The 10,144-nt window shown below is 51.2% G+C and overlaps 1 long non-coding RNA gene across 1 annotated transcript; it reads left to right on the top strand.

Moving 5' to 3' along the window:
- Window positions 1–3,949: 3,949 nt before the first annotated feature.
- Window positions 3,950–5,502, top strand: LOC142904761 (uncharacterized). Its single transcript, XR_012929444.1, has 3 exons — window positions 3,950–4,026; window positions 4,716–4,936; window positions 5,326–5,502. It is a non-coding gene; the product is annotated as an uncharacterized LOC142904761 (long non-coding RNA).
- Window positions 5,503–10,144: the final 4,642 nt, after the last annotated feature.

Genomic DNA, 10,144 nt, shown 5'->3' with positions numbered 1-10,144 from the left:
GCCATTTTCCAACCTCTATTGCAGCCCAACCCAAACTTGGTAATGCACAACCTAACAGGTAGCGTTCAGGTTAGCATAAAGAGTATAAAGGTGTGTTTTCACGCTCACATACTCAAATCAAAATGTGCAGAAATGTTGAATTTGGTTAAAACACAATTCACTGTCAGAGCCAAATTTCTGCACAGAGGCTCGTTTGTGCAATCACACACACACACTCACACACACACACACACACACACACACACACACACACACATGCAAAAACAACAAAAAACAACAACAAACCTCTGGCTTGACAGGGTTGCAATCCGAAGGCCCGAGCCTGAGTGAGTAATAGTTGTTCCAGCACAGTCCGCCCACTGCACACAGACGTCTCGAGATGTGCCACTGCCGCACGAGATGCAGAGCCAGGAGGTGAAAACACGACTGAAGTGTATAACGAAGGAGGGAAGGTGGTGCCGAGAACACACCGGAACCTTCGGCGTCGCTCCGCCGCTCGTTTGTTTGTTGTTTGTTGTTTCTCGGCCTGAAAAGATGGGGGCGGAATGACGTGCATGGAAGGATTAAATTATAAGGTATTAGTCAGGAGAGGAAGACAATTAAGTTGTAAATTAGACCTTTACGAAACCTTACACTGCCCGATTGTGTGTTTCCAAGTGCAGGTTAATTAAAGCTGTTGTTTTAATTAAAGTAGCGGACAGGAAGGTGCGGAATTATTTGCCGTCGCTTCACCTTTTCAGACGAAATCGCCCCCACTCGTCTATTTTCCCTCTCTCGCACACACACACACACACACACACACACACACACACACACACACAGACACACAGACACACACACACACGTACGTTCCAACGCGTTCAATTTGCACCGCTGTTAAGTTAGCGCGCGGGCGGCGTTGTCGCCAGCAATTAAGGAGCCAACTCGGAGCGCGAGGAGTGACATAATCAATGATTTAACACACTGTGGCAAGCGTACTAGTCTCGGAACATGAAATGCTAAGAGGGCTCGCGGTGTCGAGGAAAGGGAAAAAAAAAAAGAAAGATCCATATCGAAAAAGACTCGACGGAGAGCCACCGAGACGGAACAAAGGCGCGGTGAGGCCTGCGTCCCCGGCCCCGCTGCTGTTTGCAGAGGCGTGCGGGCGGTTGTGTAGTCGTTGAGACGGCACGTTGTGATAGAACTCAAGTGACATCACATAGTGTGAGCCGCCTCCTCTGGAGACCTCTTGTCTGCTCGCAGTGTCGCACAGTTGTGCCTTGTATGAGTGAGCGTTATAAATAGTGAGGAGGGATGTCACCTCTGCTCAAGGGAGCCCGGTGTGAAGTGTCAGGGCGCTCTGGTGAGAGCGCGCACGGTCCTCGGCTCGGGCGCCAGCGTGCACGTACGTGTGCTCGCCACTTGCGAGTCCTGATCGGCTTCGAACTCGAGAGTCGTTTGGCCGAATCGAGATTTCCTCGTCTCTTGTGTGACCCCCTTTGCTAGCTCGTCCTCCTCCGCTGCTAGCAAGCTAGTTAGCAGTAGACAAGACGAGGCAACGTGTCGAGCTAATGGCAGTATTCGCCCTGCGGGTAAAAATGTCGGCTCTGGTTCCTTGTTCCCGGCTCTCCCTCCCCGCTGCAAGGCCGAGGTGTGAACAAACAACTCGCTCTGTGACTCGTGGCAGAGCGAGACGAACAAATCGCTCGCTCAGTTGCTCAGGGAGTGGGTGGAGTTTGTGCGTCCAAATGGGATTCTGCGCTACTCCACTGACCGACCCACTGACTGGGGATACCAAGTAATACCAAGTATGCCGATACTGATATTAGTACTTTTAGATGCGTACCTGTGGTTATGAAAATGATTACTTTTTTTAGCACAAACATTTTTTTTATGAGAACTACAGCTAGCATGTCACATGTCAATATGAATAGCCATATGTTTACTTTAAATGTGCTTTTTAGGTAATAGACTTTAGTTAAACAATGCATTATCCAAGTTTTTATTAAAGTGACACTGACTTGCGTTGAGATAATGACAGGAATGCTAGTAAAATGAACTGCTACATATTGTTCTTCCAACTAAACTAAATTGTTAAAAAAAAAAAAAAATCAAGATTATGTTTTAATACAAAATTGATTCATTCATTCGGGCAGGGGTTCATGTAGGACTGTTTCCCTGCACTCCCGCTCTCTCACACTCCTCTAATTGCCTCCGCTGTAACTGTGAAATGACTCTAAACGATGCTTCGTTTTTTTGTTTGGTCGTATCGCAGCTTCTTCTTCCATTCTTTCCTGTGACTTGCTGTGATCAACGAGGCTGCTTCCGTGTGCGCAGGCGCCAAGTGTTAACAGCGCAGAAGCCAGAAGGAATAGCCGCTTCCATACCCGACACTAATATTGACTGCATGTTTCACTTTATACCTTGACTTGTATGAACCCGAGCTGCGTTAATCCACGGTAAAAAGATTCACTTTGTAAAATACACATAATCTCTGGTGACATGGTAAAAGTATAAAAGCAGCGACAGCAGAATAGTGAGTAACCGTCGCCATGGTCAGAGTTTAAGGAGAAAATATTTTCCTATACATGAAACCTCTTCAGCTTCAGCCAGTCTTTGTCTGTGTTGCCAAGAGCCCAGGGTGACATCACAGAGAAGCAGCCGCAGCATCGGCACTTCTCATCTGGCCCGGGAAACTTTTCATCAGTGGTCATTTCCTGTTAGCTTGCCGCCAGCCAGTCCAGTTCAAGTGCGAAGGAGACACAATCTCCTCCTTCGCTCCTCGGCCTCCATAAAGTGCAGCCGTCATAAAGCCTCCATCATGTTGGAGTGCTGTCCAATCAGGAAGTGACACACGGCCCTGGTCACTTAGTTACCGGGCAGCGTTTTAGTGAGCCGCTGTGTTCCGAGTCACAGCCTCCGTCTTCTCTCAGGGAGCCTCGGCGCCTTGTAACACTTATTTTTTGATGCGCCGACCTTGGCTCAGGCGGCGGAGTCCGTAATTGCACTCTGCCTTTTTGCACTTAGCTAAAGTGACAGTGTTTACTTCTCCTTCTTCTTCTGCTTCTTCTGCTTTTTCTTCTTCTGCTTCTTCTTCTTCCACTTTTTCTTCTTTTTCTGCTTCTTCTTGCATAATTTTCGTGTTTGTTTTTGTCAATAAAGTGCTTGTAAAAATCAATCAATCTTCTTCTTCTTTTTCTTCTTCTTCGTCGTCTTCTTCTGCTGCTTCATGGAGAGAGAAGAGAACACACGTAATTGATCAAATTGAAGTGGTGTCCAATGAAATTTGACTCCGCCCACTGTGAGGAGCAGTGGGCGGCACCCAGGAACCAAATCCACACCTTGACTGGTGCACTTGGTCAATGACTGGATATAAAACCAATACAAGTTTCTCCTGATTGACCTTTGCCCGATTGATAAATGCTGCCATAGTTAGGAGCTTGGTCCCTTGTTAGCTTGTTAGTTAGCGCCATCATCCTTCAGTTTTTTCCCCGCCCTGTCACAGGATCACTTCAGGATTAGTGCTGAGTGCAAGTGGCCTCTCAGTGTGAACACACTTTGCGCACTCAAAACTCCAAACGCTAAACCTCTGGTGCAGAATTCTCATGATTTCGAACCGCTACCTTTCGAATGCATGCGTGTTGCATCTTGACCTCCAACCTCGGCCGCCTTCCACCGGTCGCACATCTTCGACCAACACGCTTGGCGAGTTGTGTCCATGCCTTCACTCTGCCAATTTCTGCACTTTTACCTCCGATGTGAACGTGCAGCGTCTTTGTTCCCGGGCTGAGTCGCACACATTTTTATGCGTTGCAATTGCGTTTGTCACACTGAGCGTGACGCTCAACGTCAGACCAGCGCCACGCTAGTTTTCACTCTGGCGGTGGATCCATCGCAATCACCCTCCGCTCATGCGTGTGTGTGTGTCCCGCAGTCAGATAGTGCGTGTTTTCTGCTCTTTTGTTGTGTTTATTTTCCCCCACTCTGCCCTCCATTTCAGATGCAAGTGAGTGACAGAGAAGAGGAGAAACGGTGGTGGCGGCGGTGGTGAGTTGATATTCATCTTTGAGAAAAATACCTAGAAGGGAGAGAGCGAGGGGGAGAGAGAGAGAGAAGGAGAGAGAGGGAGAGTAAAGCAGAGGGTGTTGGGAAGCGGGAGGAAGGGAAGGAGGGAGGGAGGGGTGAGAGTGGGAGGGTGCAGCGAGAGAGGAGGAGGAGGAGGGAGAGAGAGAGAGAGAGAGAGAGAGAGAGAGAGAGAGAGAGAGAGAGAGAGAGAGGGAGAGAGAGAGAGAGATGATTAGATTGGAGAGAGAGCCGAGGAGGTTCGAGGGGGTTTGCTACAGACGGAGCGCAGCCGAGGTGGGGAAAAAAAAACAGGAGGGGGTAGAGAGAGAGAGAGAGAGAGAGAGAGAGAGAGAGAGAGAGTGACTGAGTGGATGCAGCTTCCGTCGCCGAATCACGGCCGTGCGGCTGAGCGAGAGCGAGAGCGGAGCCTGAATCAACACATGGATCTGGGGGAGACGAGGGAGACGGGGGAGAGGAAGCCGGAGCTTCGCCTGTGAGATACCACTCGCGCACGAGTGGGGAAATAGAGAGGACAGAGGGCGAGCGGAGGGCAGGAGAGAGAGTGAGAGAGGGAGAGGGAGAGAGAGTCTCAGCGGCATCCTCAGCCTCTTCTCTCCTCTTTTTTTCTCTCATTTTTTTCCATTTTTTGGTGTTGGTTGTCTCTGCATCAGCTGCTGGCTGTGAGAAGCCCTGCGGGGGGAGAGACGGAAGAGAAAAACAGCGGACAACTCGCCCCCCACCCCCTGCCTCACTCCCCCCACAACAGCACCCCCCCACCCACCCCTCTATCCACCACCACCACCACCTCAACATCCTTGGAAGCGGCGGAGCTGTGAGCCAGACTGGAGCCGAGCCGGCGGTGGGACTCGCCGGCGTTTGAAAAATCTGCCCAGTAAGTGCACGTATAGGCTGTAAATGTCAGAGTAGAGAGTGTGTGTGTGTGTGTGTGTGTGTGTGTGTGTGTGTGTGTGTTTGGTTTTGCGCCTCTGGCTTGTGCGCTGCCTCTGTGATGCTTTTTTTTTTCATGAGGGGAAAAAAAGAAGAGGAAATAAGACGCGGAGGAGAAGCAGTATGCAAATGTTGCCGCCGCGCCGCAACGTTCCTCCCTTTGCATCACTTCCAACCTTTTATTTATTTATTTCTTTGTTTGTACATTTATTTAATCTTTTTTTATTTTTATTTTTTCAAAGATTTGTTTGCCGTCTTCTTTTTCTTTTCTCCATTCGGAGCAACTGGCCCCAGACGTGACTCCGTGTGCTTGTGCCTTCTCCTCGTCCACAGAGCCGGTGTGTGTCTGCGCGTGTGCGTCGTGCGCGCGCGCGTGTGTGTGTGGCTGATAATAGCAGCCCAATTGGTATTCAGTGGATGAAGCTCCAGGATCTTGCTGCGCCTTTCCCCAGGATGGGATCACAGAGCAGGGATTGTGCGATCCTGTGGAGAGCCTGCTGAAACGGGTGAGTGTCCGTCTCATCTCCCCCCTGCCACCTCTACCAACTCCCCCATCTTCTTTTCGTCCTCCTCACATTTTCCCTCATCCTTCCTTTCTTGCTGTTTTCCTCCCCCCTCCTCCCCTCCTAAGTCCGGGACCCGTCTGTCTGCTGCTCAGCTCCGCTCTGCTCGGCTCCTCGGCTGCAGTCGCAGCTTCTCTCCCTGCTGCTGGCGTCTCCTCTGGCTTCACCCTCCGCGACCCACCTTCCTACCAATCCCCCACCTGTTTCCCCTCGTCCTCCACCGCCATCCCCCCCGACTCCCTCCCCGTCTTTCTTTTTTTAAAAAAAAAAAATCCACGGCAGCATCCATCGCTTCTCACACGCATGACGTGTTTGACGGCTCTTGAATGAAATTCGAACGCCTTCCCGTGAACCTCCCCCTCCCCCTCCCCTACCCCCTCCCTGTCCCCCCCCTCCTCGCCACCCTCCTCCCACCCTGACATCCCCGTCTCTCCTCCCTTTTGGCCGTGTCACCCCTCCGGCCCCCTCCTCACCCCTCCAGCCCCCTCCCTCCCCCGTCTCTCCAGGCTCCTCCACATTCTGTTTGAATTCAGACACACCAAAGACATTCCAGCCTCTTTTGACACAAGCAATGAAGTGAGGTGCTGTTTGTATATATATTTTTATATATGTGTGTGTGTGTGTGTGTGTGCGTGTGTGTGTGTGTGTGTGTGCGTGCACTGGCGTTTTCTATAATTGTGCCAATCATTCTGATAGCCTTTCATGTGCGTGCGTGTCTGCGGTGACGCGACGCAGACGGGCCAGAGGTGGCGTATTTCTTTTTTTTTTTTCTTCCTTACGGTGTTGCGGGAACAAAGCCTGATGAAAGCAGATCAATGTTTGTAACGGCTTGAGGCACGACAGCTGTGACGTGTATTTTTACACACGCATACCACGCACACGCACGTCGTCACTCCAGCATACGCGCCCACTTCTCTTTCTTCTTCTTCTTCTTCTTCCTTGCAGCGCCTTCCTTCGCTGACACACTTTTCCTCGCAGCAGTTGACAGACACCTACGTCTCCTCCGCTGCAACGTGCAGACGGTGCAAGCAAGCGTTTTGTGCACGCACACACACACACATACACACATAAACACATCACAACCTTCTAAATGGTCCTGGGAGGATACTGGGAGGGAGGGGACGGGGGGGGGGCGTGGTCGTGTGGTCACATCCATCTGTATGGCCGTATTGATTGGAGCCGATACACTCAATGACCACTGATGTTTCACCTCAAATGGACCATCTCTCAGCAGGCTCTTGGGGGAAAAAACTCACTAAATGTATTTAATGGCTTTGTTTTCTCCCTGTTAAAAGACTCGACGTGTCGCGCCACCACCATCCGTCCCCGCAAAAAGAGGAGAAGGAGGCTTTTCCCCTCTGTGCCGTTTCAAAATTAAGTAGATTTTCCTCACTTAGCAGGGAGCTCTTAGCGGGTTTTTTTTTTTCTCCCTGGGATCTGGATTAAAAAAAAGAACATATGACTTCTCTATATTCAACAGGTGCAAACTGTTGCGTGGTAACTGAGGCAGGGCGACCTGTTGAGCTGCGAAAGATTGAACGCGCGCGCATTCATTGGGCTGAAAAAAAAAAAAAAGCAGTTTTGATTTGAGCGGAAACGATTAAAAACACAAAGCTCGACAGTCGTCCAAGTCTGTCGACGGCGCTCAACATTAGCTTTCGCCAGCTGTCATTCGCTGTCTGGCTGGAGGATTGTTTGTTTGAAGGAGGGGGAGGAAAAAAAAAACAACCCCAACAAATTCGTATTGACAGAATATCAAAAGGGACGTTGAGTGTGACAATAACAATTATGGAGATGAGACGCTGGTCACATTTCAGAGGTGAACCTTCGGTCCTCTGAAATGTGTGTGTGTGTGTGTGTGTGTGGGGGGGGTGGCCCTGTTTGTTGGCTTGATATGCAAGAGAGCAAAACTGCGACCTTTAAGACGTCTCGAGTGTTGCCTCAAAAAAATGTCACTCTTGCCTCCGCGTTTCACTCCAAATCCCCTCAAATGCAGGCGTCACATTTTGCCTGTTTGTCGAAGCGACTTTAGCCTCGTGTTGTTTTATCTCAAAAGGCCTGAACCCACTGCCTGCTGACTTTGTGCATTTGGACTAGAAAAGGAGGCGCATTGGCAATGCTTTCACGCCGCAATGTGCAAAAAACAGGAGTTTTCACCACTGTGTTTTCTAGCCAAAAGCAGCACTTCATATCCCCCCCTTTTTTCCTGTCATTTACGGGATAATCCAATTGGAGCACATTTCCACTGATCTGTAATTAGTTTAAACCCAACACGTCAAGTTTAATGCTTAAATAAATCACATTACCAACGTTGCTCGCAACATATTTATCAGTCAATTTGCGGAGCGTTGTATTTGTCGGTCTGGAACGATTTTGTGCGTCTCGCACACGTCCATCCGCCGCCGCCGCCGCTGATGATCGTCCTCGCCGCTTCAGTTTCACCCTCTCAGATCTCAGAGTCTTGCCAGAGTTTTCCAGCAGGGAGAATGAGATGGACGAGTCGCTTTTGGGAAACTCTTCGCAAAAGTCTCTGGGATTCTTGGTTGGGTTCCGACCCAAACGATCATGCCCATTCTTGGGCGATGGTTTGGTTCCGCCTCTCGCGTGCACATCATGGAAATGTTGCAACTGCAGAAAGAGGCTCCAGGGGTCGACCAGGTTCGTGCAGCGTCAGGGAGCAAACAGACGAGCTGGTGGGGACGGAGCGAAAAGATCAAATCGTACAGTTAAGTGCGGGAGGGGTGGGGGCGGGGGGATGGGAAGGCGGCGAACACGCCTGCAAAGTCGGCGAGGAAGAGTGACAAGGACGGAAGAGACAGCGGGACGACGGGACGACGGGTCGGCCGCGAGAATGACGGGCGCGATAAGGCGGAGTGACACAAATGTCACCGGGCCAACCTTTGGCGCACTTCTAACTCCGCCGCTCTACTTTATTGCCTCCTCTCTTCTTCTTCTTCTTCTTCTTCTTCTTCTTCTTCTTCTTCTTCTTCTTCTTCTTCTTCCTCTCCTCCTCTTCTTCTGCCTCCAGATCCGAGGACGGCCCTTTTCTCCGACATGGACATCAAGTGCGCAGCTCAGAAGCCGACAAATGGCCGGCGGCGGCGGCAGCGGCTCTCTCTCCCAGCTTAACCTCTGCCACCACCTGAAGTGATCGGCCGGCGCTGCCCGGGAGGAAGAGGAGGAGGAGGAAAAAGAGGAGGAAGAGGAGGAGAAGCCAACCTGCCGAGCCAAGCCGAGGCCGCCTCGGACGCCGTGGGAAAGCAGGAAGCGGAGAGACCCCAGAGTGATGAGGCTGGTCGTCCCACCCGCCACCAGCCCACCGGACCACCTGTTGGACCTTGTTTCTTTTTTGGTTGTTTTCATTTTTTTTAACTGAGAGGGACCGCCGTGATGCTTGAGCAGTGCTTCGCAGCGTTTGGACACGTCCGGATTTATCGAGCGGATAACCTTTTTGAGATTACAGCCCCCTTTTTTGGTCGGCGCCTCAGATTTGGGCCCCATTTTTTCCCCACGATTGGGTTGTTAGCTTAAGTGTGTAATTGAAAAACTCTCTCAGGAGGGTTTACTTACTCACTCTGTGTATGTGTGTGTGTGCGTGCTTTTTTATGTGAAGGTGAAGGACTTTTTTTTTGTTCACCAGCAATTTCAAAAAAAAGACCCCCTACCCCTCTCTTTACGCAGCGTTTACGCCCCCGCCTCCTTTTCTTTCCCTTCTGTTTTTCCCCCACGTGTTGTGGTGAAGCAGCATTATGAAACAGCGCCATTCGTCTTCGTCCTCCCTCGTCGATGGAGAGAGAGGAGGGACAGACTGTCCGGAATAGATAACGAGTAAGGAGACTGTCACTGCAACAAAAAGAGAGAGAGAGAGAGGAGAAAAAAGACAGAAACAGGTGGAGGGAGGGAAGAAGCAGACGGAGATAAAAGCAGGCGCCACCGAAGAAAAACACGGCGAAACAGAGAATTAACTGGGATTTTCGGGGGAGAATCCTTGCAGGAGGAATTAGGGTCTCTTTCATTTGGTGGCGGCCGGCGTCGGGAGGGGCTCGTTAGCGGCATGGCCGGGGGAGGGGCTGGCATTCGCGCGGCGGCTGGGAACTCGAGCAGCAGGTGAAGGGTGACGTCCCCTCTGCGGCTCGCCCGCTGTGCGTGTCTCCCCGCGTCTGACAGCAGCAGAGCATGACGGACGGCCTGGCCAGCGCACAGCTGTAGACAGACAGACAGACAGTGAGACAGACAGGCAGGCAGGCAGGCAGACAGACAGACAGACAGACAGACAGGCAGGTAGACGGGGACAGCGGACATTTCCTGGTGTCAGGCAGGGAGCCAGGCAGACCGCGACTCATTGTCATTCTATGCGGCGGGCGAGGAAGAGACTGAGGAGAGGAGAAGGAGGAGGAGGAGGAGAGGAAGAGAGGAGCGGAGGAGGAGGAGGAGGAGGAGGAGTGTCCCCGTGTTTGTAGTTTCTTCAACAATCTGCATTCACCTCAGTCACCGCCGTGGCGAGCCTTTGTACTCGGCGGAAAAAAATCTAAAAAAAAAAAGCACGCAGAGGGAAGAAGGGAAGAAGAAGAGGAGGAGAGGAGGGGTGG

This window comes from Nelusetta ayraudi, unplaced genomic scaffold, assembly GCF_046127955.1.
Source record: "Nelusetta ayraudi isolate G7.1 ecotype Tasmania unplaced genomic scaffold, CSIRO-AGI_Nayr_v1 ptg000131l, whole genome shotgun sequence".
Taxonomy (NCBI): domain Eukaryota; kingdom Metazoa; phylum Chordata; class Actinopteri; order Tetraodontiformes; family Monacanthidae; genus Nelusetta; species Nelusetta ayraudi.
Note: the sequence above shows the minus strand (reverse complement) of the source record. Positions and strands in the feature narration are given on the sequence as shown.